Consider the following 24,466-nt stretch of genomic DNA (forward strand, 5'->3'; position numbering starts at 1 on the left):
TGTTTATAGCCTGCATAGTATTCAGTTGGATATATCATAATTTACTTAACCAGTTTCCTTTTACACTATTTCAAATAGTCCCAAAGTGAATTATAGATATAGTTAACTTGTGAGAAGATCTGCAAGATCAATCTCTCAGAGTCAAAGGATATGCACACTTAAACTTGTGATACATACTGCTTAATTGTTCCCATCTTCCTTCCACTCCCATAAAATGGTTGGGTTGTGATTATATTTTGAAGTGTGTTTTGCTAATTCAAAACCTATTTTTTGAAAAACATAGGTATGACTATTAAAGAATGGCAATTATTACACAATTGAAATAGAGAACTATTACTCAACTTTTAATGTTAGAATGACTGTTTGCTATGCTGAAGACCATCAAAGTCGTCTGGTCAAAAGCAGTATCAAACAATGATTCCCTACCGTGACTTATCATTTGAATTACTTACCTAAGAATATCAGATTTCTGGGCCCTAATCTGGAACTACTAAAACAGAATCTCCAAAAGGTCCAGGAAACATTTTAAACAAGTATCTGGGGCAGTGCTGCCCAAATAGGACTGTATACAGTTGACTCTTGAAGAACACGGGTTTGAACTGTATAGGTCCACTTAGATGTGGATTTTTTTCAAAAATTGGAAAATTTTTGGAAATTTGTGACAATTCAAAAAAATACTTTTTCTAGCTTACTTTTTTGTAAGAATACAGTATGAGTACATATACAAAATATGTATTAACTGTTTATGTCATTAGTAAGGCTTCCAGTCAACAGTAGGCTATTATTAGTTTTTGGGCAGTCAGAAGTTAATGTGGATTTTTGACTGCACATGGGGTCATTGCCCCTAACTCACACATTGTTCAAGGATTGGTGTAACATGAATCACAAATGTGAGTTGCATATGGGATTTTACATATGTTAGTAGCCACATTTTGAAAAAAGTAAAAAAGAAACAGAAGAAATTCAAATACATTTTATTCAACCCAATATGCCAAAGTATTTTTATTTCAACACATGATCAATATAAATTATTCAGATACTTTACATTCCTTTTTTTGGTACTCAGTCCTTGAAATCCAGTGTGTATTTTACACCGAGAGTACATCTCAGTTTGTCCATATTTCAAGTGCTTCATTGCCACATGGCTAGTGGCTACTGTATCGAATAGGACAGACCGAGGGTGATTCATATACATATAGAACTTTGAGAACTGCTGTTTTAGGGTAAGTGCAGTACTGCCTACCTGAAACATATTCTAGTTTTTTTAAAAAACCCTTTCATATTACTTTTAACTCATAAACTAATAACTCTAACAAATGCAATGCCAAATGAAATAAATTGAAGCCTAATTATTGACAACAGCCCTCCAGTGAACTTGCACAATGACTGTGAAACAAGTACACACCTCATTCAAGATGTTTATCTCTTCAAGGCCCAGACAAACATACTAGGAATGAAGCCGTCACTCATTGCTCCCACAACTAAAAGCTAAATTGCTACCATATTTTAAGTGATATAAGAAAGAACATGTAAGGGTCAGAACTGAAATCTTAGTATACTGAAATTTAGTATATTCAGTATATTTGAATTTAGTATACTGAAAATTAAGTCTCATATTCTGTAACAAAACTCAAGATAAGCCCATCATTTTAATAATCTTTTTGAAGAAGTGTTCACCTGTGCATGCAGTGTGCTTCAGGGAAAGTTAATCTGAATACAAAAAAGTCCTTGGCCTTGCCAAAAGAGTTTATAGTGTAGTAAGAAGTATCCATTCAACTTTAGATACCTCTCCTTTAAAAAGTAGATGGCATTAAAGACTTTTGGGTAAGATCATAATGTAAACCAAATGGTGTTTGGGGGGAAGATTAAAAGCAGAGTTTAAAAATTAGTTCATTTAGACTAGATACTATGAGAGATACCACTATAATTTGGGTCATAAATTGGAAGGCAGGGAAGATAACATATGGTGAGAACTTACGTGCTGTTAAGTTGTATGCATTGGACTATGTAATCGTTAAAACAATCCTTATAAGTATTTTTAACCTTATATGAGAGAGAAGGAAAATGAAGCATAGAGATCAGTCAACTAACCTTCCCAAGTCTTTCTAACTCCAAATTCATGATCATGTTGCCAGGGTGTGATATTGCTGTGCTGAAGGAAGCAATAGTACTATGTGATGATAAACATGGGGGAAGAGAGGAAACGTGATGATGAAATGTGGAGTAAAGCCTGGGCAGCCAAGAGAATGGCAGCTCCATTCTCAGTAAGAGGGAAGTCAAGAGTTACTGATGTGGGAGCAGGGAAAAGAAGATTCAGTTTTGTTTGTGTTAAATTTGGGATGGAGCATTCAGTTGCATTTTTCCACTGGACCATCAGAAATGTAGAACTGAACCATAAGAGAAAAGTCAGGGCTAAAGAAGGACCATTTGGCAAACTAATGTAGGGGATAACTGAAGTTCTGTGCACAGCTGGGTATGGGGAAAAATGGGAAAAGGGCCAATAGCACTGGCCTAGGATTAGTACCATAGTGTGGGCAGATATCCTGCAGTAGACGACCTTTGAAAGCATTCTAATACACACAAAGATCTTGTTAGATATTGAGTGCATGAGAAAAAAGTTCACTATTACAACTTTGGTTACACTGTGGGAGAAGTATGAATATCATGTTAAGAAACATAAGCATAATTATTCCAAAGCAGAAAAAAATCAGTTTTCAGAAATAAGAATTAAAGAATATTATCTCTTAGCATAATGTTCTGTTTTCTAGTGTCTACACTGAGTTGGTCAGTAAAAGTAGGTTTGATGGCAGGACAAACAATAGAAGAAAATCTTGTCAATACCCATGAAATGGTAAAGTGTTAAGTTCATGAAATAGTAAAGTTAAAGAGCTAAATTAGGGGGAACTTCATATATGTGGAAACGTCAAGGAGCAGTTTGAGTCTGAAGTTCAGAGGAGAGGTCAGGGCTTGAGTGCCCTTGGCATGAGTAAGGTGCTTGGAGCATGAGGTGGAGGGAGATCAACAGGGAACAGTATAAATGTAAATAAAGAGAAAGCCCAGGACAGAGCCTTGGAGCACTACTAACATTTGAGTATAGAGAAGGAAGTGCCTGCAAGGAGATCCCTTTAGAGGAAATTGGAGAGTGTGATATCTTAGAAATGAACAGTTTCAGGGATAGTTAGGTCATTTGGAATGGATGCTTCTAAAAAGTAAGATGACAAATGACTCTTGGGATTGGCAACATGATCACTGTTGATCTTGTAAACAGTCTCTCAGTGGAATAGTGGTGACAGAAGCCCAAAGAGGATTGAGAAGAAAGTGAGGTGAGAAGGCAGAAATGGGACAGTGTCTGCAGGAGGTCATAAGGTCAAGGGACTGCTTTTTAAATGGGAGGTAACTAGAGCATATCTGTATTTTCTGGGGAGTGATTTAGTAGAAGGGGAAAGATTTATGATTCTGGAAAAAGGCAAAATTGTAGGAGGAAAATGCTTGAGAAGAAAAGAGGAGATCCTTTCCAGAAAACAAGTGGCGGTTATTGATTGGAACAGAGACACTTTGTTTCATCTGTTAAAAGAAAAGATAGGCAGGTGTTGGGAAAAGCAGTTATGTACAGTCTGTTGACCTTGCATAACTGCCTAGAAGTGTGCATTAGGCCTGGAACATTTTTTTTACATGGAGATAAGGAGTCCTCAGTTCTGTGCTGGATGTGTTTGGGAGCATCTTTCCCTATTCAGGATTTGATATGTACCTTCTTGGTTGTGCTTAAAGCCAGCACCTGGCTGACCCCACTGCTGAATCTTATCCTGGTGGGAAGGGAACAGTGACCTTCATCTGCAGCACAAGAGGGGCATGTGCAGACCATCTCTCTATATCATCTGCATGGCAAGATGTGCCAGCCATGGTACACTGACACTATCAAAGCTAATCTTGCTCTGTTTTTTCTCTGTATGAGTACAGTATTGTTCTACCTAGTGCCTGTATGAGTCCTATCTTTCTTGGAACACTAATACCTGCAAACTGCAGTGGGTTAGCATCTTGGTCCTGCTGCTGTTGGTGGTAAGCAACAAATGTCACTTGTACAACAGTTTGGTCCAGTGAGCAAGGCCACCAGTAGAGTACCTGGTGGAGACACAGGGTATTTATCAGTCCAGCCTCCCTGGGTGCTGTCAGCTCCTGCAGGGATGATGGGCTTACTGAGGTACTGGCCTCCCTCTGGCTGAACTGGAATAAATGAGGTGTAGACAATCTTTCTGTCAAAAGGGCAAACTGATATATAGATAAGGGCCAAAATGCAAGAGGTGGGCCCTAAAAATGGTCAGAAAATTAACCTGGCCTCTGGCCACCTTCATCCTCTAGCTCCCATGTGCCCGCTGTTGCAGATAACACCCAAGGGGAATCAAAGGCCCATGTGTAGGAAGTTCTGCCTGATCCAGGTCACTTAAAAACCCCAAGTAAGGCCTGTTTTCACTCAACACAAAAAACCACTGATGATGTTACTGAAAAAGTGATGAAATGAGGTCCTTCTCTGAGAAATACAAAAATGTAGAGACAGTTATGGACAGAGGCCAGGGGAGTCTAACAAAGCTTGGTTGGTGTGTCTGTTTTATGGGGCTGCCTTGCAGACACAAATGTATTAGGCTGAGTGGTGCAGTCTAGGGAAGGTAGTCAACTGACTGCAGTGCATTTTTTGCCCGCATCAAACAGTGTAACCAACAGGACAGAGACAGAAATAAGATCATGTTGGTCTTGATCTTGGTTGCAAAGGATAAGAGAATAATACTCCTGTTTATAGGGACTTCCCTGAGACTAAGACCCCCTGGAAAACCATTCATAAAGCCATAACTACATTTTAGGTAAAAATCTTAGATGCCTGATGATATATGACCCTGCTCCTGGGGATGTGAACAATGCAGTGGAGGCCTTTATGCAACGGGCCTCCCCAGTAGGAGACCCCATTAACCCTATTGTCCCCTGAAATCATTGTTGAGGAAGCAATGGAAAAGTTCCACCAAAAAGTCTTGTTTGGTATAAAAAGAGTAAAATGTTTCAATGGATTCCAACAACTTGGGCTGAATGGGTAGGAAACCATAGGAAAATGGATAGGAAACAAGGAGCCATGCCCAGAGGTCCAAAAGGGAAATCCAAGAGATGACCAAGGGAATAAAAGGAAAGAAAAGGGTTGACTCACAGAGCAATATGGCTCTGGTTTTAAAACTAGATAGACAAAACCAAAAATTGATGAGATCCCTACAGAAGACTTCTGCCGAAGCTATGGGGCAGAGAGAAGGCCTTGTAAATTAGAGATGAAGCTCTGATTCATATTTCCTTTGTGCTGCCCTGGCTGCTACAAAATGACCCACACCTCCAACCCATTCAAAACTAACAAGACTCACTGAACTCACTAGTTAAGGTGGTGATAGACAACTGAATTATCTGCTGGTGGAGAAGGATGGCATTTGTTACTGCAAACACTTCTTGTGTATATATCACTAATTCAGGGAAGGTAAAAGCTGAACTGGAGAAGATCCATATTCAGGTGGGATGGTTATTGACTATATATCCTCAGGCTCCCCTATACTCATTAAAAAAATTCTTTAGTTAGCTTAATCTAGGCACTTGGGATCCCTGATTAGGGACTGTCCTCAAGGGAGGCCTGATCATCCTCCTGTGAATGATTCTCCTAGTGACTCTGATGAAGTGCTGTCTGAAAATGACAGGAAACCTCTGTGAGCAAACTACACCCGTATAGATTGTTCAAGGGCCCCTCTGGCCCCACTTCCATCTCCCAAATCTGGGGCAGATGGTGGTCCTTCCAGATTTGATGTGCTTTATTTGCTGTTTCAGCAGCTAAGCAAAGGTTGAAGGCTGGACTATTGGGAAATGCAGTGATGCACAGCCTGTTGACCCTTGCATGGCGGCATAACAGTCTGCTTCAGACCTGAAACATTTCCTTACATGGATTTAAGGACCTCTCGCAGCTTGTGCTGGCCGTATGGACTTGTTTGGGAGTATCATTCCCTATTCCAGATTTGATAGGTACTTCTTGGTTGAGTTTAAAGCATATACATCATTTGGTCTTGGCCAGTCCCATTGCTATATGTTCCTGGTGGGGAAGAAAGGGGATCCTTCACTTGCAGTGCAGGAGGGGTGTGTGTAGACTATCTCCTTGCATCAACTGTGGGGCATGATGTGCTGACCATTGGGGACCAGTGCTCACTGTTTAGGCTTATCTTGCTCTGCCTCTTCTCTGTGTGAGTGAAGTGTTGTTATATCTGGTGCCTGTGTAAGTCATGTCTTTCTTGGTGACCCTGCCACTGCAAACAGTGCAGTGGGTTGACATCTGGGACTCTTGTTCCTGGTGATAAGCAACAGGTGTCACTTGCTTGACAGCAGGAAGTATAGGTACAGGTAATGCAGGTCCTCCCTTATGGTTTTTATTTTCTTAAATAATTAATTATGAGGCAAGGTCATCAATTGAGAATGGAAAATTAAGGGGTATAAGAGGTTTAAAGAGAAAGGGTATGTCAGTATGCAGAGTAGAAAAGCAGGCAGACCAGGTAAGTCAAGTAGGATTTGTTCACAGAGTGGAGTGCCTATGACATTTATGGCCATAGACTTACTGTGAATAAAGTTGTAAGCTTTTTTCTAGAAATATCCAGAATTCCAGAAATACTTCGGTGCAGGTGTGGAGTAGGTGGGATTAATTGGGATTAATTAGGCTTAAAACTTTGCCAAACACAATAATGAAAGAAGAAAAGACTTGAGAGTTCAAAGTGTTTGCCAGGAAATGACATGAGTGAGGAAATATAAACTGGCCAAGGGGGTGATTTGGAGCAAAAGTGACAGTATATATGTACTGGAGATTTCATTAAGAAAGAGCTGCAATGGGAAGACTAGAAATGATAGGAAATCAGAGGGTTAGAGAATAGGGTTCTGGAATTTGAGATTTTGGACGTAGTATAGTTGTTGGTAAAGACAGAGTCAGTAGTGTTATCATGGGAGCAGGTCATTGAGGTGGAAGGATGAAATAATTATTGGAGGGAAGGAGGTTGAGGAACAGAGAGTCTAAGGTGTTAGGTGGTTCATCACTGTGGTTGTTGACAGCATATAACTGATAAGTAGTTGTGGGGATAAAAACAAACAGGTGCTAGTTTCATCAGTGAATGAGGGAGTGTGACCCAGGGATTTGAAAGATGACAGTAACACAGAGAAGAAGCTAGTGTTAAAATCTGTTGGCTTACTCCAAAGAGTATGGGGCTTTTGTAGGTGGAGAAGGAGCATAAGATTTGGGAGCTGTAATAAAGAGCATGGGAAATATACCTCCACCTCCAGGCCAATGGGTGGTTCAGTTTGGGACATTTAAAGTTTGAGATGTCCAGAGACATCCAATGCAAAATGCCAAGTATGAAATTGAATAAACAAGCCTAGAATTTGGGAGAAAGGTGAAGGATGGAGATTCGCATTTGGAATTTGTACTATAAATTTATTATTTTTGGCAAGCTGGCATCAACAAGGATCCTCCTTCCAAGTCTTTTTTTCTGAATCTATCCTTCATTTACTCTCAGCACATATTATTTGGATGCAGTTTCTCCACTCACAGCTCTAGGGTAGGCCTTGATGGGCTTAACCACTCAACAAATCCTACCACAGAGCTACAGTGTTTCTCTGCAGGTGGAAACAGCCTACTAAGCCAGTGAGTGTCAGACTTGACTCTTTTGTCCCACTGTTGGGAAAAAAAAGCTTTCTCTTTCTGATTGCATATTGAGCATAGAGGATGTGAAATCTGGGAGTGCTGCAACCATCTTTTGACCACAAGAGAACCTGAGAATTGAACTCAACACACTGAGAGGAAGAGGGCAGGGAGAATTGGGTTGAAGGAATATCATTTGAACATGATTGATTCCTGTGGCCATAGAGTTTGATCATCCCTTAGTAGAAATCAGGTTGTGTTCCGCTTATCTATTGCTGCATAATAAACCACCCCAAACTTTTTGAAACCAAACCATTTATTTTTCATGATTCTATGGGTTGATTGCACAGTTTTTCTGACTTGCCTTATTCATGCTGAGGCATTAACAGATCTGCTGGGGGTGGGGCTCAGCTGGAGCAACCAAGACAGCTGGGCCTCTCTTTCTACATATTTAATTCCAGGCTTCTTCATGGTGCAGGCCTATCAGGGCAGTATTCCAGGAGGTCACCTATTACACCTTAGCTTGTTTCATGTATGCTGATGTACCATTGTTCATATAAAGTCATATGGTCAAACCTAGAGTCATTATGGGAGGGGGATACCCAAGGGTGTAGATACCCAGAGATGCAAATACTGAGAGGTGCAGTATGTCAGGGCCATTACTATAACCTGCTTGTATTCATTAGACCTCTTGAAGCTTACCCATGGATCAAAGGGATATATCAATTTCACTTTACCTCCTTCACACACAAAAAAACTCCTATTGTAACTATCTTCCATTCCCCACTCTAGATCCACTAAGGAGGCTGATCTAAATGGACTGCATCAATCAATGAATTCCCTTGCCCTCTGACTTCCCATTGGTTTGGGCCAAGAGTGAATCCCAGCAGGAGATCAGAGGAAAGAGGGAGTTGCTGTTGGCTTCCACCAAAGGGATAGCTTCTGTGAAAGTGTCCCTTTCCAACCCTCTCTTTCTTCTCTTGCCCCTTCAGACCTAAGGGTAATAAAGCTCAACGAGGCCCAGGATACTATTCTAACCTTTTAGTTTTTCTACATCTTGCCTACCTTGTAAATAGCCTTTTATTGAACTTTTCTCAAATTATCCATATGTTTCCTGTTGGGACCCTGAATAATATTTACCTATAAAATCCTGTTTTAATGAACTAGGGTTAAGTACATGAAAAGGTACATGTATACTCATATATGTAATAAAGAATGCCCCCATCAATGTTGCCAAAGTGAATTAATGTTTGGTTTCTGTATGGCAACTTGACCTGATAGCTTGTGTGTGTGTGTGTGTGTGTGTGTGTGTGTGTGTGTGTGTGTGTGTTTTACCCTATCCTTCAAGGTTATGTAATCTGTGATCTGTGATCTAAATGGAAGCTGGTGTATCCATCAGTAGTTAGTAACACCTTACAACTGCTTATTCTGCAGTTTCTCACAAATAAGTTGTAGGCAGTATTAAACAAGATGTTCAGGTGATTCTTAAACACTGTTTAGAATGGCTGCAAGCAAATGATTGCCTGGAAGCTGGCTGGGAATTCTTACAATAACAGTTCCATACCTTGTCAGTAAACTTCATACAATTCAATTGCTACTGTTACCTATTATTTTATAACATCAGGGCATAAAGCCTAGAGTCCTAAATCTTTAAAATAAGGTTTATAAGCAGATATCCCACACTTTCACCCTGTAGCTTCAAGATACGTGACCACATGTTTTGTATTTTAAGTTCTGGTTTTAGAGAACTTCATAATTCTGTAAATGACAAAGAGCTAGATGACAAACAGCTATTACAGATTTCTTAAAGATATTTCAAGGGGATGAAATCATGGCCATAATTTTATATGTGCTTAAAGTTATTTTCTAACATACTACAAACTTTTGCTGGTTATTTTTTTGGCCATAATTAATGTGATAACTAACTGTATCTTGTAAATACATCAGCTATTAAGTATTAACTATCATGAATGGTTGAGTGATTAAAAAAAAAAGTGGTGTTGGGAATGGGCTAGTGAGTGGCTTTCTAGATGTACATGTTTGCTTTGCTCTTGTTACCCTGGTACTTTCCTGTGGTATTCTGGACTTTATTTCAGGCATATGGAGGAACCTGAAATCTATGTACTGTTGAAAGGCCATGGATCAGGAGTCTTTAGCTCAGAAATGTTATTTAGTGGCCTGTCAGAATTTTCCAGACCCATTTTGTGTGGGTAATTAGAACTTGTTTATTTTGTAAAATTATTATACAATGAGAGTATTGAAATGGAAGGAAACTCAGAGTTTATATCTAGGAGGTACTTACATCCAAGAATAGGTAAAATAAAAGATAACCTTTTAAGAAAGACACAATTTAAAATTGGAGGTGGAGCCAAGATGTCAGCGTGAGTAGAGCAGTGGAAATCTCCTCCCAAAACCACATATATCTATGAAAATATAACAAAGACAACTCTTCCTAGAATAAAGACCAGAGGACACAGGACAACATCCAGACCACATCCACACCTGCGAGAAACCAGTGCCACATAAAGGGGGTAAGATACAAGCCCCGGCCCCGTGGGACCCGAGTGCCCCTCTCCCCAGCTCCCGGCAGGAGAAGAGCAGGCAGAGCAGGAAGGAGACGGAGCCCAGGACTGCTGAACACCCAGCCCCAGCCATCCCGGCCAGAGCGCAGACACAGTGCGTGTGTGGGGGGCCCTGGATACTAGGGAAACAGGGCAGCAAGAACAGTGAGTGCGTACCAGAGGCCTGGCGCTGGAGGACATAAGAAAAGCGAGCGGCCATTTTTTTTTTTTTTTTTCTGTTTTGTTTTGGCGAGCGCTTTTTGGAAGTCTTGAAGGGATAGGGACCCCAATACTAGGGAAACAGGGCAGCAAGACTGGTGAGCAGATGCCTGAGGCTGGCGCCGGAGAATAAAGAAAAACGAGCGGCCATTTTTTATTTTTATTTTTTTAATTAAAAAAAATTTTTTTTTTTTTTTTTGTGGTCGTTGTTTTGTTTTGGTGGGTGCTTTTTGGAAGTCTTAAAGGGGCAGGGCAGGACACTTAATCCAGAGGTAGAGAATCCGGGGATCTCTGGGCACCCTAATCCCCTGGGCTGCAGGGAGCTCAGAGGTCCCTTATGGAGATAAATAGCCTCCAGGCCGCTCCCCCTCCAACGTGACTCCACCATTTTGGAGCAGGAGCCCGAGCCAGGCCACGCCCACAGCAACAGCGGAGATAAACTCCATAGCAACTGGGCAGGAAGCAGAAGCCCTGTCTGCGTGCAGCTGCCCAGCACAAGCCACAAGAGGTCGCTGTTCTCCCAGGAGAGGAGGGCCACAAACCAACAAGAAGGGAACTTCTTCCAGCCCCCACTCGTCCCAGCTCTGCAAACTATTCCTATCACCATGAAAAGGCAAAACTACAGGCAGACAAAGATCACAGAGACAACACCAGAGAAGGAGACAGACCTAACCAGTCTTCCTGACAAAGAATTAAAAATAAGAATCATAAACATGCTGACAGAGATGCAGAGAAATACGCAAGAGATATGGGATGAAGTCTGGAGGGAGATCACAGAAGCCAGAAAGGAGATCACAGAAATGAAACAAACTCTGGAAGGGTTTATAAGCAGAATGGATAGGATGCAAGAGGCCATTGATGGAAATGAAACCAGAGAACAGGAACGCATAGAAGCTGACATAGAGAGAGATAAAAGGATCTACAGGAATGAAACAATGTTAAGAGAACTGTGTGACCAATCCAAAAGGAACAATATCTGTATTATAGGGGTACCAGAAGAAGAAGAGAGAGGAAAAGGGATGGAAAGTATCTTGGAAGAAATAATTGCTGAAAACTTCCCCAAACTGGGGGAGGAAATAATCGAACAGACCACAGAAATACACAGAACCCCCAACAGAAAGGATTCAAGAAGGACAACACCAAGACATATAATAATTAAAATGGCAAAGATCAAGGACAAGGAAAGAGTTTTAAAGGCAGCTAGAGAGAAAAAGGTCACCTATAAAGGAAAACCCATCAGGCTAACATCAGACTTCTCGACAGAAACCCTACAGGCCAGAAGAGAATGGCATGATATATTAAATGCAATGAAACAGAAGGGTCTTGAACCAAGGATACTGTATCCAGCACGACTATCATTCAAATATGATGGTGGGATTAAACAATTCCCAGACAAACAAAAGCTGAGGGAATTTGCTTCCCACAAACCACCTCTACAGAACATCTTACAGGGACTGCTCTAGATGGGAGCACTCCTAGAAAGAGCACAGCACAAAACACCCAACATATGAAGAATGGAGGAGGAGGAATAAGAAGGGAGAGAAGAAAAGAATCTCCAGACAGTGTATATAACAGCTCAATAAGCAAGCTAAGTTAGGCAGTAAGATACTAAAGAGGCTAACCTTGAACCTTTGGTAACCACGAATTTAAAGCCTGCAATGGCAATAAGTACTTATCTTTCAATAGTCACCCTAAATGTTAATGGACTGAATGCACCAATCAAAAGACACAGAGTAATAGAATTGATAAAAAAGCAAGACCCATCTATATTCTGCTTACAAGAAACTCACCTCAAACCCAAAGACATGTACAGACTAAAAGTCAAGGGATGGAAAAACATATTTCAAGCAAACAACAGCGAGAAGAAAGCAGGGGTTGCAGTACTAATATCAGACAAAATAGACTTCAAAACAAAGAAAGTAACAAGAGATAAAGAAGGACACTACATAATGATAAAGGGCTCAGTCCAACAAGAGGATATAACCATTCTAAATATATATGCACCCAACACAGGAGCACCAGCATATGTGAAACAAATACTAACAGAACTAAAGGGGGAAATAGACTGCAATGCATTCATTCTAGGAGACTTCAACACACCACTCACCCCAAAGGATAGATCCACCGAGCAGAAAATAAGTAAGGACACGGAAGCACTGAACAACACAGTAGAGCAGATGGACCTAATAGACATCTATAGAACTCTACATCCAAAAGCACCGGGATATACATTCTTCTCAAGTGCACATGGAACATTCTCCAGAATAGACCACATAGTAGCCCACGAAAAGAGCCTCAGTAAATTCCAAAAGATTGAAATCCTACCAACCAACTTTTCAGACCACAAAGGCATAAAACTAGAAATAAACTGTACAAAGAAAGCAAAGAGGCTCACAAACACATGGAGGCTTAACAACACACTCCTAAATAATCAATGGATCAATGACCAAATCAAAATGGAGATCCAGCAATATATGGAAACAAATGACGACAACAACACTAAGCCCCAACTTCTGTGGGACACAGCAAAAGCAGTCTTAAGAGGAAAGTATATAGCAATCCAAGCATATTTAAAAAAGGAAGAACAATCCCCAATGAATGGTCTAATGTCACAATTATCGAAATTGGAAAAAGAGCAAATGAGGCCTAAGGTCAGCAGAAGGAGGGACATAATAAAGATCAGAGAAGAAATAAATAAAATTGAGAAGAATAAAACAATAGCAAAAATCAATGAAACCAAGAGCTGGTTCTTCGAGAAAATAAACAAAATAGATAAGCCTCTAGCCAGACTTATTAAGAGGAAAAGAGAGTCAACACAAATCAACAGTATAAGAAACGAGAAAGGAAAAATCATGATGGACCCCACAGAAATACAAAGAATTATTGGAGAATACTATGAAAACCTATATGCTAACAAGCTGGGAAACCTAGGAGAAATGGACAACTTCCTAGAAAAATACAACCTTCCAAGACTGACCCAGAAAGAAACAGAAAATCTAAACAGACCAATTACCAGCAACGAAATTGAAGTGGTAATCAAAAAACTACCAAAGAACAAAACCCCCGGGCCAGATGGATTTACCTCGGAATTTTATCAGACATATAGGGAAGACATAATACCCATTCTCCTTAAAGTTTTCCAAAAAATAGAGGAGGAGGGGATACTCCCAAACTCATTCTATGAAGCTAACATCACCCTAATACCAAAACCAGGCAAAAACCCCACCAAAAAAGAAAACTACAGACCAATATCCCTGATGAACGTAGATGCAAAAATACTCAACAAAATATTAGCAAACCGAATTAAAAAATACATCAAAAGGATCATACACCATGACCAAGTGGGATTCATCCCAGGGATGCAAGGATGGTACAACATTTGAAAACCATCAACATCATCCACCACATCAACAAAAAGAAAGACAAAAACCACATGATCATCTCCATAGATGCTGAAAAAGGATTTGACAAAGTTCAACATCCATTCATGATAAAAACTCTCAGCAAAATGGGAATAGAGGGCAAGTACCTCAACATAATAAAGGCCATCTATGATAAACCGACAGCCAACATTATATTGAACAGCGAGAAGCTGAAAGCATTTCCTCTGAGATCGGGAACTAGACAGGGATGCCCACTCTCTCCACTGTTATTTAACATAGTACTGGAGGTCCTAGCCACGGCAATCAGACAAAATAAAAAAATACAAGGAATCCAGATTGGTAAAGAAGAAGTTAAACTGTCACTGTTTGCAGATGACATGATACTGTACATAAAAAACCCTAAAGACTCCACCCCAAAACTACTAGAACTGATATCGGAATACAGCAAAGTTGCAGGATACAAAATCAACACACAGAAATCTGTGGCTTTCCTATACACTACCAATGAACCAATAGAAAGAAAAATCAGGAAAACAACTCCACTCACAATTGCATCAAAAAAAATAAAATACCTAGGAATAAACCTAACCAAAGAAGTGAAAGACATACTCTGAAAACTACAAGTCACTCTTAGGAGAAATTAAAGGGGACACTAACAGATGGAAACTCATCCCATGCTCGTGGCTAGGAAGAATTAATATCGTCAAAATGGCCATCCGGCCCAAAGAAATATACAGATTTGATGCAATCCCTATGAAACTACCAGCAACATTCATTCTTCAATGAACTGGAACAAATAATTCAAAAATTCATATGGAAACACCAAAAACCCCGAATAGCCAAAGCAATCCTGAGAAAGAAGAATAAAGTAGGGGGATCTCACTCCCCAACTTCAAGCTCTGCTATAAAGCCATAGTAATCAAGACAATTTGGTACTGGCACAAGAACAGAGCCACAGACCAATGGAACAGACTAGAGAATCCAGACATTAACCCAGACATATATGGTCAATTAATATTTGATAAAGGAGCCATGGACATACAATGGCGAAATGACAGTCTCTTCAACGGATGGAGCTGGCAAAACTGGACAGCTACATGTAGGAGAATGAAACTGGACCATTGTCTAACCCCATATAGAAAAGTAAACTCAAAATGGATCAAAGACCTGAATGTAAGTCAGGAAACCATTAAACTCTTGGAAGAAAACATAGGCAAAAATCTCTTAGACATAAACATGAGTGACCTCTTCTTGAACATATCTCCCCGGGCAAGGAAAACAACAGCAAAAATGAACAAGTGGGACTATATTAAGCTGAAAAGCTTCTGTACAGCAAAAGACACCATCAATAGAACAAAAAGGAACCCTACAGTATGGGAGAATATATTTGAAAGTGACAGATCCGATAAAGGCTTGACGTCCAGAATATATAAAGAGCTCACACGCCTCAACAAACAAAAAACAAATAACCCAATTAAAAAATGGGCAGAGGAACTGAACAGACAGTTCTCCAAAAAAGAAATACAGATGGCCAACAGACACATGAAAAGATGCTCCACATCGCTAATTATCAGAGAAATGCAAATTAAAACTACAATGAGGTATCACCTCACACCAGTAAGGATGGCTGCCATCCAAACGACAAACAACAACAAATGTTGGCGAGGCTGTGGAGAAAGGGGAACCCTCCTACACTGCTGGTGGGAATGTAAACTTGTTCAACCATTGTGGAAAGCAGTATGGAGGTACATCAAAATGCTCAAAACAGACTTACCATTTGACCCAGGAATTGCACTCCTAGGAATTTACCCTAAGAATGCAGCAATCAAGTATGAGAAAGACCAATGCACCCCTATGTTTATCGCAGCACTATTTACAGTAGCCAAGAATTGGAAGCAACCTAAATAAATGTCCATCAGTAGATGAATGGATAAAGAAGATGTGGTACATATACACAATAGAATATTGCTCAGCCATAAGAAAAGGGAATATCCTACCATTTGCAGCAATATGGATGGAGCTGGAGGGTATTATGCTCAGTGAAACAAGCCAAGCGGAGAAAGAGAAATACCTAATGATTTCACTCATCTGTGGGATATAAGAACAAAGGAAAAACTGAAGGAACAAAACAGCAGCAGAATCACAGAACTGAAGAATGGACTAACAGGTACCAAAGGGAAAGGGACTGGGGAGGATGGGTGGGTAGGGAGAGATAAGGGGGGGGGAGAAGAAGGGGGGTATTAAGATTAGCATGCATGGAGGGTTGGGAGAAAGGGGAGGGCTGTACAACACCGAGAAGGCAAGTAGTGATTCTACAACATTTGCTATGCTGATGGACAGTGACTGTAAAGGGGTTTATGGGAGGTATCTGGTATAGGGGAGAGTCTAGTAAACATAATATTTTTCATGTAAGTGTAGATTAATGATACCAAAAAAAAAGCAGTTTCTGTGTGGAGACCTCCAATGAGTCCTACACAAGGGTATAAAGGGCATATAAAAGTGTAGGCAAAGGGTCTGTTTGTGTTTATACAGAGGATCAAAGCCTAATTGGGCTACCCTGAAAATGAACTAAGGTACAATATGAAAAAGAACTTCCAACATCAGCACTCTCTGGAAGACTCATGCCAGAAGATGATCATCAAAAAACCCCAACAAAGATCCACGCACTGCTACAGCTGTAGATGCACTCATCCCACCAGCTCCTGGACTTGCCATGGGAATGAAGGAGATATCTAAGGTGGCCTGTGCATACAGTAAAACAACAAATTTGACTGGATCTATACTGTTGGAACTCAACCAAGAATTAGGAGAAGTGCAAATTGTAGCGCTCCAAAATCTTACAACTACAGACTATTTACTGTTAAAAGAACATAAGGGATGTGAACATTCCCCAGGAATGGGTTGTTTTAATTTGTCTGATTTCTCTCAGACTGTTCAAGTTCAGTTGGACAATATCCACCATATCATAGATAAGTTTTCACAAATGCCTTAGGTGCCTAACTGGTTTTCTTGGTTTCACTGGAGATGGTTGGTAACTACAGGTATGCTTTGGTTTTGTAACTATACTCCTATTATGTTAATGTGTGTGCGCAATTTAATTAGTAGTTTAAAACCTATACATGCTGAAGTTACTCTACAAGAAAATATGTCAAAGAAATAATCTTCCCATGTTTTCTTCCACCTGCTACTTCTATAGCTTTTCTTCTTCCTTCCTAATTACAACCCTTAAATAGAATTCGTGCCTCATATCAAATTTACCGAGTATCATAATTCTTCCAAGTGGTAAAGATACCTCAAGACAAATGCTGGACATAGAAGCCACAGGGCATAAATATGCAAAGAAGTAAAAAGCTAACCTTTTCAAACAATAAGGCTTCTCTCTCACTTACCAACTTTACATTTCCCTGTATGGCCCCGGAAGATGACTGGTTAGCCAGAGACGGGTAAGATTCCTCATGGGAGGAACAACCTAAGACAGGCACAGTCGCAGGGGGGCCATCAGGTGAGAAATTGGGGATCAACAGAGGTGAGGCTTAGAACCTCACCCCCTCTGTTCTGAGAGAAATCTTCTGCATCCGTGGATGTTTTGTTGCCCTTGTCTAGCTTGGATTAACACATAGTCTACAGGCACACACCTGATCATGTACATTTGCTCTCTTACAACACTAAACTATGTTTTCTACCTTTATCTTGTATCTACCTACCACTTCAGCATTTTATTAAAAATAATAATAATAAAGCGAGAAATATGGTATCCACATATAAATCAAGTATAAAAATCAAATGAGTATTCATATTTGTACTGACTGTTTATAGTTCATAATGCATAAGCAAAACCAAAAGTTCCTGTGATGACTGCCCTTGTACTGTTCACCATGTAAGAACTTATTCACTATGTAAGAATTTGTTCTCCATGTAAGAAGTTGTTCATTATGCTTCAGAAGATTGGAGACTGATGAAAATTAGGCTTGGGGTGGATTAATGATTGTGCATTGAGCATTGACTCCCCTATACAGAATTTCATTGTTGTTAACAACCGTTTGATCAATAAATATGAGAGATGCCCTCACACACACAAAAAAGTACACACTTCCAATTGTAAAATAAATAAGTAACCGGGATGTAATGTATAGCATAAGGAATATAGTCAAAATATTGTAACAACTTGGTATGGTGATAGCTGGTACCTAGAACTATCATGTATATAAATGTTGAATCACTGTGTTGTACACCTGAAACTAATGTAATGTAATACTGTGTGTCAACTACCCTTCAATAAAAAATAATTATCTAAAAAAAAAAAAAAAAAGAAAAAGAAAATTGGAATCATCGTCAAAAAAAAGAATAAAAAAGAAAGACACAATTTATTTGGAAAGAGTCTGATTTAATTCTCAGATTGATTAACCATGATATACATTGTGGGTAGACCTTATGTACATACTGCATGCTCTGAAGATAAACATCAAATATCAGTTTTAATTTATACTTTTGTGGCCATTAGAAAACCCTCTTGAATTTAAATAGATGAAAGACACAACAGAGATAGGAATCCAAGATGGAAATATTGGAAAGTCCTGAATCACCTCCTCCTTTGAACACAAAATCTACAGCTACATATAGATCATTTCCCTCTGAAAAAGATCTGAAAATTAGATGAACTGCTCTCCACAACGAGGGATAAAAAGACTACATATTGATATGTAGGGGAGGCAGAGACATGCCCCACAAAAGAACCCCACCCTTGGCATGGTGACACAATAGGGAGGGATCTTATCTAACAGGTTCTTCTGGAGGGGCGGAGTGTTGGTATCACACATTGGGCACCCCAGCCCCTGGGATCTGCACTAGAGAGACAAGCTCCCAGAATGTCTGGCTTGAAAAACCAATAGGGCTGACATATCGGGGCCTCAAAGTACTACAGGAAATTAAAATTCCCCTCTTGGAGGGTTCACATGTGATGTTGGTCACGCAGAGACCCAGTGAAAAAACAGTAGTTTGAAAAGTGTCTAGATTATATATGTGGGAGGTTCATACGCTGGTCTGGGGACATTGGCTGGAGAGGTGGGAGACAGTTGAAATGCTCCCTGGAGACAGAGGTACTGGTGGATGCCATTGTTATACTCTCCACATAGCCTGCTAACACAGGTGGGCAAGCTTGGACATGGTACTCTCTCACTGCCTTTCTGGGACAGGTGGGAACAGTGGTCCTGGCACTTGCTGTAGGTGTAGAATGTAGGTGGTTGCAGCACTGCCCTGCCCCCTGGCTGGAGATGGCAAGTGTGAGCAGTAATAGCATTCTCCTGCTCCCAGCCTAAAGCTAGTGTGTGCATACAGACAAAGCACTCTACTGGTGCATTGCTGAAGCCCAAGTTTATGTGTAGTCAAGACATTTTCCTTCACCTTTTTGAAGCTAGTGAGCATACCTCACCCCTACACTCGCCAGCTGCCTTGCTAAAGCCATGGGTGCCTGCAATCCCCGCAGGGAATGCCCCTTGATCACCTGGCCTTGGTGGCCAGGAGGGCTATATTCTAGAGCTCCACAAGACTATAACAATCAGAAAGATAGATCTTGGCAGGCAACCACTTCCAGGGCAGTTCACAGACAGCAGACTAAAACACAACCCCATTCTATCCATGAAAGAGGTATATTTACTTAGCCTAGAGCTTCAGCTATTACCAGCTGAGATGCTGTTTTTCCCAGGATCATGTCTTGGAAGTGATGAAAAATGAAACCAGCAGACAAGAGTATGGAGCAACCAGCAGTTTTTAATGAAGAATAAAAAGGAGAGAAAATGACTCCCACTAATTGGGAGGAGCTTCAAGGAAGGATGCTGCTGGGGTTGCAGTATCTAGGGTTTATAAGCACAAAAACAGTAAATCTAAACAAGTGGCTGGGAGTTGTTGCTAGGCCCTGTTGCTAGGGCCAAGATGACATCAGGAAACTCCCTTGTTTCTCAGGCTGAATTTTCCCAGATGTCCAGGATGAGGCTTCTTGTTTACTGGAAAGCCTTGACCCTAGCTCTCTTCTGCCTGTGCCTTACCAGGACCTTGAGCTCTGTCTACCTGCATCTAGGGTTTTGAGTTCTGTCTGCCTTCATCTGACTAACACCTCCCTCACAGCCTTAGGGCCAGGCTTCAGATGCCCCACACATCTCTAAGGAGGCCCTCCCAGGGAATGTAAACAGGGAGACACCATCCTGAGAACTTCCTTAACCTTGCAAGCAGCTTAACAAGACTTCCCAGAAAGGAGCTTATACACTTGTCTGGAGCCCCAAATTTTGCAACTATTTCTCAGGGGACACATTCAGATCTGGTCTGGAGGCCAGCAAGGATTACAGTTGTGGTCCCACATGACTGTGTATATTGCATACTTTAAAAGCTGTAGCCTGAGGGGCTGGATTCCAATCTGCCTGAAACTAGGTTCTGAGATTCCTCCTCTTGGGTCTTGACATACCCTCAGCAACAGGGGCATATCAGAAAAAAAACACGTCAGGTGGTTTAGACAATCACAAAGTTTCAAGTAATAATCACGAGCTAAAGAAGGATCACTACCTACACAAGGGCACTCCTTAAAGACTAAGAGGGGTAGCTCTTTTGCCTAATGCATAGAATCAAACACAGATAGTCAAGCAAAAAGAGGAAATAGAAATATATTGCAAATGAAAACAAGACAAAAACCTCAGAAAAATACCTTAATGACATGGAGATAAGTAATCTACTTGGAAGAAATTCAAAGTAGTAGTGGCCATACATACGCTCACTAAACTTTGCAGAAGTGGAGGGACGCAGTGAGAACTTCAAGAAACATGGAAAACATGAGAAAGTACCAAAGGGAACTCATATTTGAAGAATACAATAATTGAAACTGAAAACTTCACTGGATGGTTTCAGCAGCAGACTGGATGAAGTAGAAGATTGGATGAGTGAGCTGGAGGATAAAGCAATAGAAATTACCCAGACTGAGAAGCAAATAGCTTAAGGGGCCTTTGGTTCAACATTAAGCAGAAGCACATTCACATTATAGGGGTCTCAAAAAGAAAAGAGAGAAGGAAAGTGGCAGACGGCCAATTTGAAGGAATAAGTGCTGAAAACTTCTCTAACCTAGGGAAGAAAACACACATTCAGGTCCAGGAGGTCCAGAGAGTTACAACTAAGATGAATCCAAAGACAGCCACACCAAGACACATTATAATGTCAAAGGTTTAAAGGGGGTCATAAAACCAACCAGAGAAAAGTAGTTACATACAAGGGAAACATCATATGAACAGATTTCTCAACAGAAATTTTGCAAGCCAGAAAGAAGTGGCATGATGTATTCAAAGTACTGAAAGGAAAATACTTCCAACCAAGAACACTCTACCTGATAAGGTTATCATTTCAGATTTGAAGGGGTGATAAAGAGTTTTTCAGACAGGCAAAAGATAGGGGAGACTACCTAAAGACCAAACCAGCCTTTCAAGAAATATTTAGCAACTTCTTTAAGCTGAAAAGAAATGACATTAATACTAAGAAAACAGAAAAGTAAAAATTTCACTGGAAAAGGTAAATGTATCATAAAGGTAGTGGATTAATCTATAAAACTACTAAGCAGGTTAAAAGACAAAAGGAGTAAAATTAACTAAAGCTACAATAAACAATTATGTGGTGGAAATAAAAATGCAGGGAATTGGAATGTGTTCAAATTTAAGTGTAGTTAAAAATATAGACTGATATCTATAAGATGATATATATGAACCTTATGGTAAATACAAAGCAAAAATTTAAGGTAAATATACAAAAGGAAATGAGAAAGGAATGTAACCATAACACTAAATGAAGTCATCAATCCACCAGGGAAGAGAGAAAAAGAAGAAAGGAATTGCAAAAACAGCCAGAAAACAATAAACAAAATAGCAATCAGTACATACCCATCAATAATTACTTTAAATGTAAATAGACTAAAGTCTTCAATCAAAAGATATAGAGTGGTTAAGTGGAAACAAAGTCACACATATATTTCCCATAAGAGACTCACTTTAGAAATAAGGACACACAGAGAGTAAAAGTGAAGGAATTGAAAAAGATATTCCATGCAAATGCAGAAAAAAAGAGATGAAAGAATGCTGAAGTAGCTATACTTATATCAGACAAAATAGACTCTAAAATAGAGACTAATAAATGCAAAGAGGAGCACTACATAATGATAAAGGGGTCAATAAGGACACACAGGGTGAAAGTGAAGGAATTGAAAAAGTTATTACATGCAAATGCAAATGAAAAGGAATTATAGAAAGTTGGGGTGGCTATACTCATATCAGACAACATAGAATTTAAAACAGACTGTAATGAAATACAAAGAGGAGCACTACATAATGATAAAGGGGTTGATCCAGAAAGGAGATATAACATTTATAAATACATAAACAACCAACACAGGAGCAACAAAGCATGTAAAGCAAATACTACAGAACTAAAGGGAGAAATTGACAGTAATAATAGTAGGGCATTTTAAACACTTCACTTATACCAGTGGATAGATCAAACAGACAATAGGAAACAGTGACACAATAAATGACACATTAGCCCAGATGGACTTTATATATATATATATATATATATATATATATTTATATATATATATATATATAACATTCCATCCAGGAGCAGCAGAATACACATTCTTCTCAAGTGCATATGGAACATTCTCCAGGATAGATTACATATTAGTCCACAAAACAAGTCTCAATAAATCCAAGAAGATTGAAATTATATCAAGCATCTTTTCCAATCACCATGGTATGAAATTAGGAATCAAATACAAGATGAAAACTGGAAAAATGACAAATATGTGAAAGTTAAACATGTTACTGAACAACTATTAGGTCACAGAAGAAATCAAAGGAGAAATTAATAAAATACCTAGAGACAAAACAGAAAAAATAAGACATACCAAAATCTATGGGATGCAGCAAAAGTACCTCAAAGAAATTCTTAGCAAAACAGGCCAATCTCAAGAAACAAGTGAAATCCCAAATAAACCATTAATTTTGCACTTAAAAGATCTAGAAAGGGAAGAAAAAATGAAACCCAAAGTTAGTAGGAAAATGGAAATAATAAAAATCAGAGTGGCAATAAATGAACAGAGACTAAAAAGACAATAGAAAAGATGAATGAAACTAAGAGCTGGTTCTTTGAAAAGATAAAATGATAAACTTTTAGGTAGACTCAAAAAAGGAGGGATCACATAAAATCAGAAATCAAAAGTTACAACCAACTGCACAGAAACATAAAGGATCATGAGACTATTATAAGCAATTATATGTCAAAAAATTGAACAACCTAGAAGAAATGGATACATTCCTAGCAATTTACAGTCTTCTAAGACTGAATCATGAAGAAATAGAAAATCTGAACAGACTGTTCACTAGTAAGAAGGTTGAATCAGTAATCAATAAGCTCCCTGAAAACAAAAGTCCATGGCCAGGCAGCTTCACTAGTGAATTCTACCAGACATTCAAAAAACATTTAATACTTTTCTTAAATTCTTCCAAAAAAATGGAAGGGGAGAGAAAGCTTCCAAACTCATTTTATGGGGCCAGCATTACACTGATACCCAGATGAGACAGACCACAAAAGAGGAAAAGTATTGACCAATATCCCTGATGAACAAGATGCAAAATTATTTCTCCTCAATAAATATTTGCAAAGTGAACTTAAAAATACATTAAGAGGATCATACACCATGATCAAGTGGGATTTATTAGTTCATCTGCAAATCGGTCAACCTGACATACCACCTTAACAAAATGAAAAATAACAATTATATGATTATCTCAAGAGATGAAGAAAAAGCATTTGGTAAAATTCAGCATCAGTTTGTAATAAAACTCTTAACAAAATGTGGCTATAGCAGGAATGTATCTAAACATAATAAAGGCCATAGTTGACAAACCCACATCTAATATACTCAATGTTGAAAAGCTGAAAGCTTGTCCTCTGAGATCAGGAATAAGACAAGGATGTACACTCTTACCACTTTGGTTCAACATAGTTATAGACATTCTTGCCATGGCAATTAGGCAAGAAGAAGAAGTCAGGGAAGGAAGAGGTAGAACTGTCGTTATTAGCAGATGACATAATACTATATGGAGAAAACCCTAAAGACTCCACCACAAAACAGAACTAATAAATGAATTCAGAAAAGTTCCATGACACAATTAATATACAAAATCTGTTGGATTTCTGTACACTATCAATGAACTATCAAAAAGAAACCAAGAAAAAATTTCATTTGTAATTCCATAAAAAAGAATAAAATATTTAGGAATAAATTTAAGGAGGTAAAAAACCTGTTTATTGAGAACTATATGACACTGATGGAAGAAATTGAAGAAGACACAAATAAATGGACAGATATTTTGTGTCCCTAGATTGGAAGAATTAATATTGTTAAAATATCCATCCTAATTTACCCTAAGAATGCACAGCCCAGTTTGAAAAAGACATATGCACCCCTATGTTTATTGCATCACTATTTACAATAGCCAAGAAATGGAAGCAACCTAAGTGTCCATCAGTAGATGAATGGATAAAGATGTGGTACATATACACAATGGAATATTATTCAGCCATAG

Source organism: Manis pentadactyla, chromosome 12 (genome assembly GCF_030020395.1).
Source record: "Manis pentadactyla isolate mManPen7 chromosome 12, mManPen7.hap1, whole genome shotgun sequence".
Taxonomy (NCBI): domain Eukaryota; kingdom Metazoa; phylum Chordata; class Mammalia; order Pholidota; family Manidae; genus Manis; species Manis pentadactyla.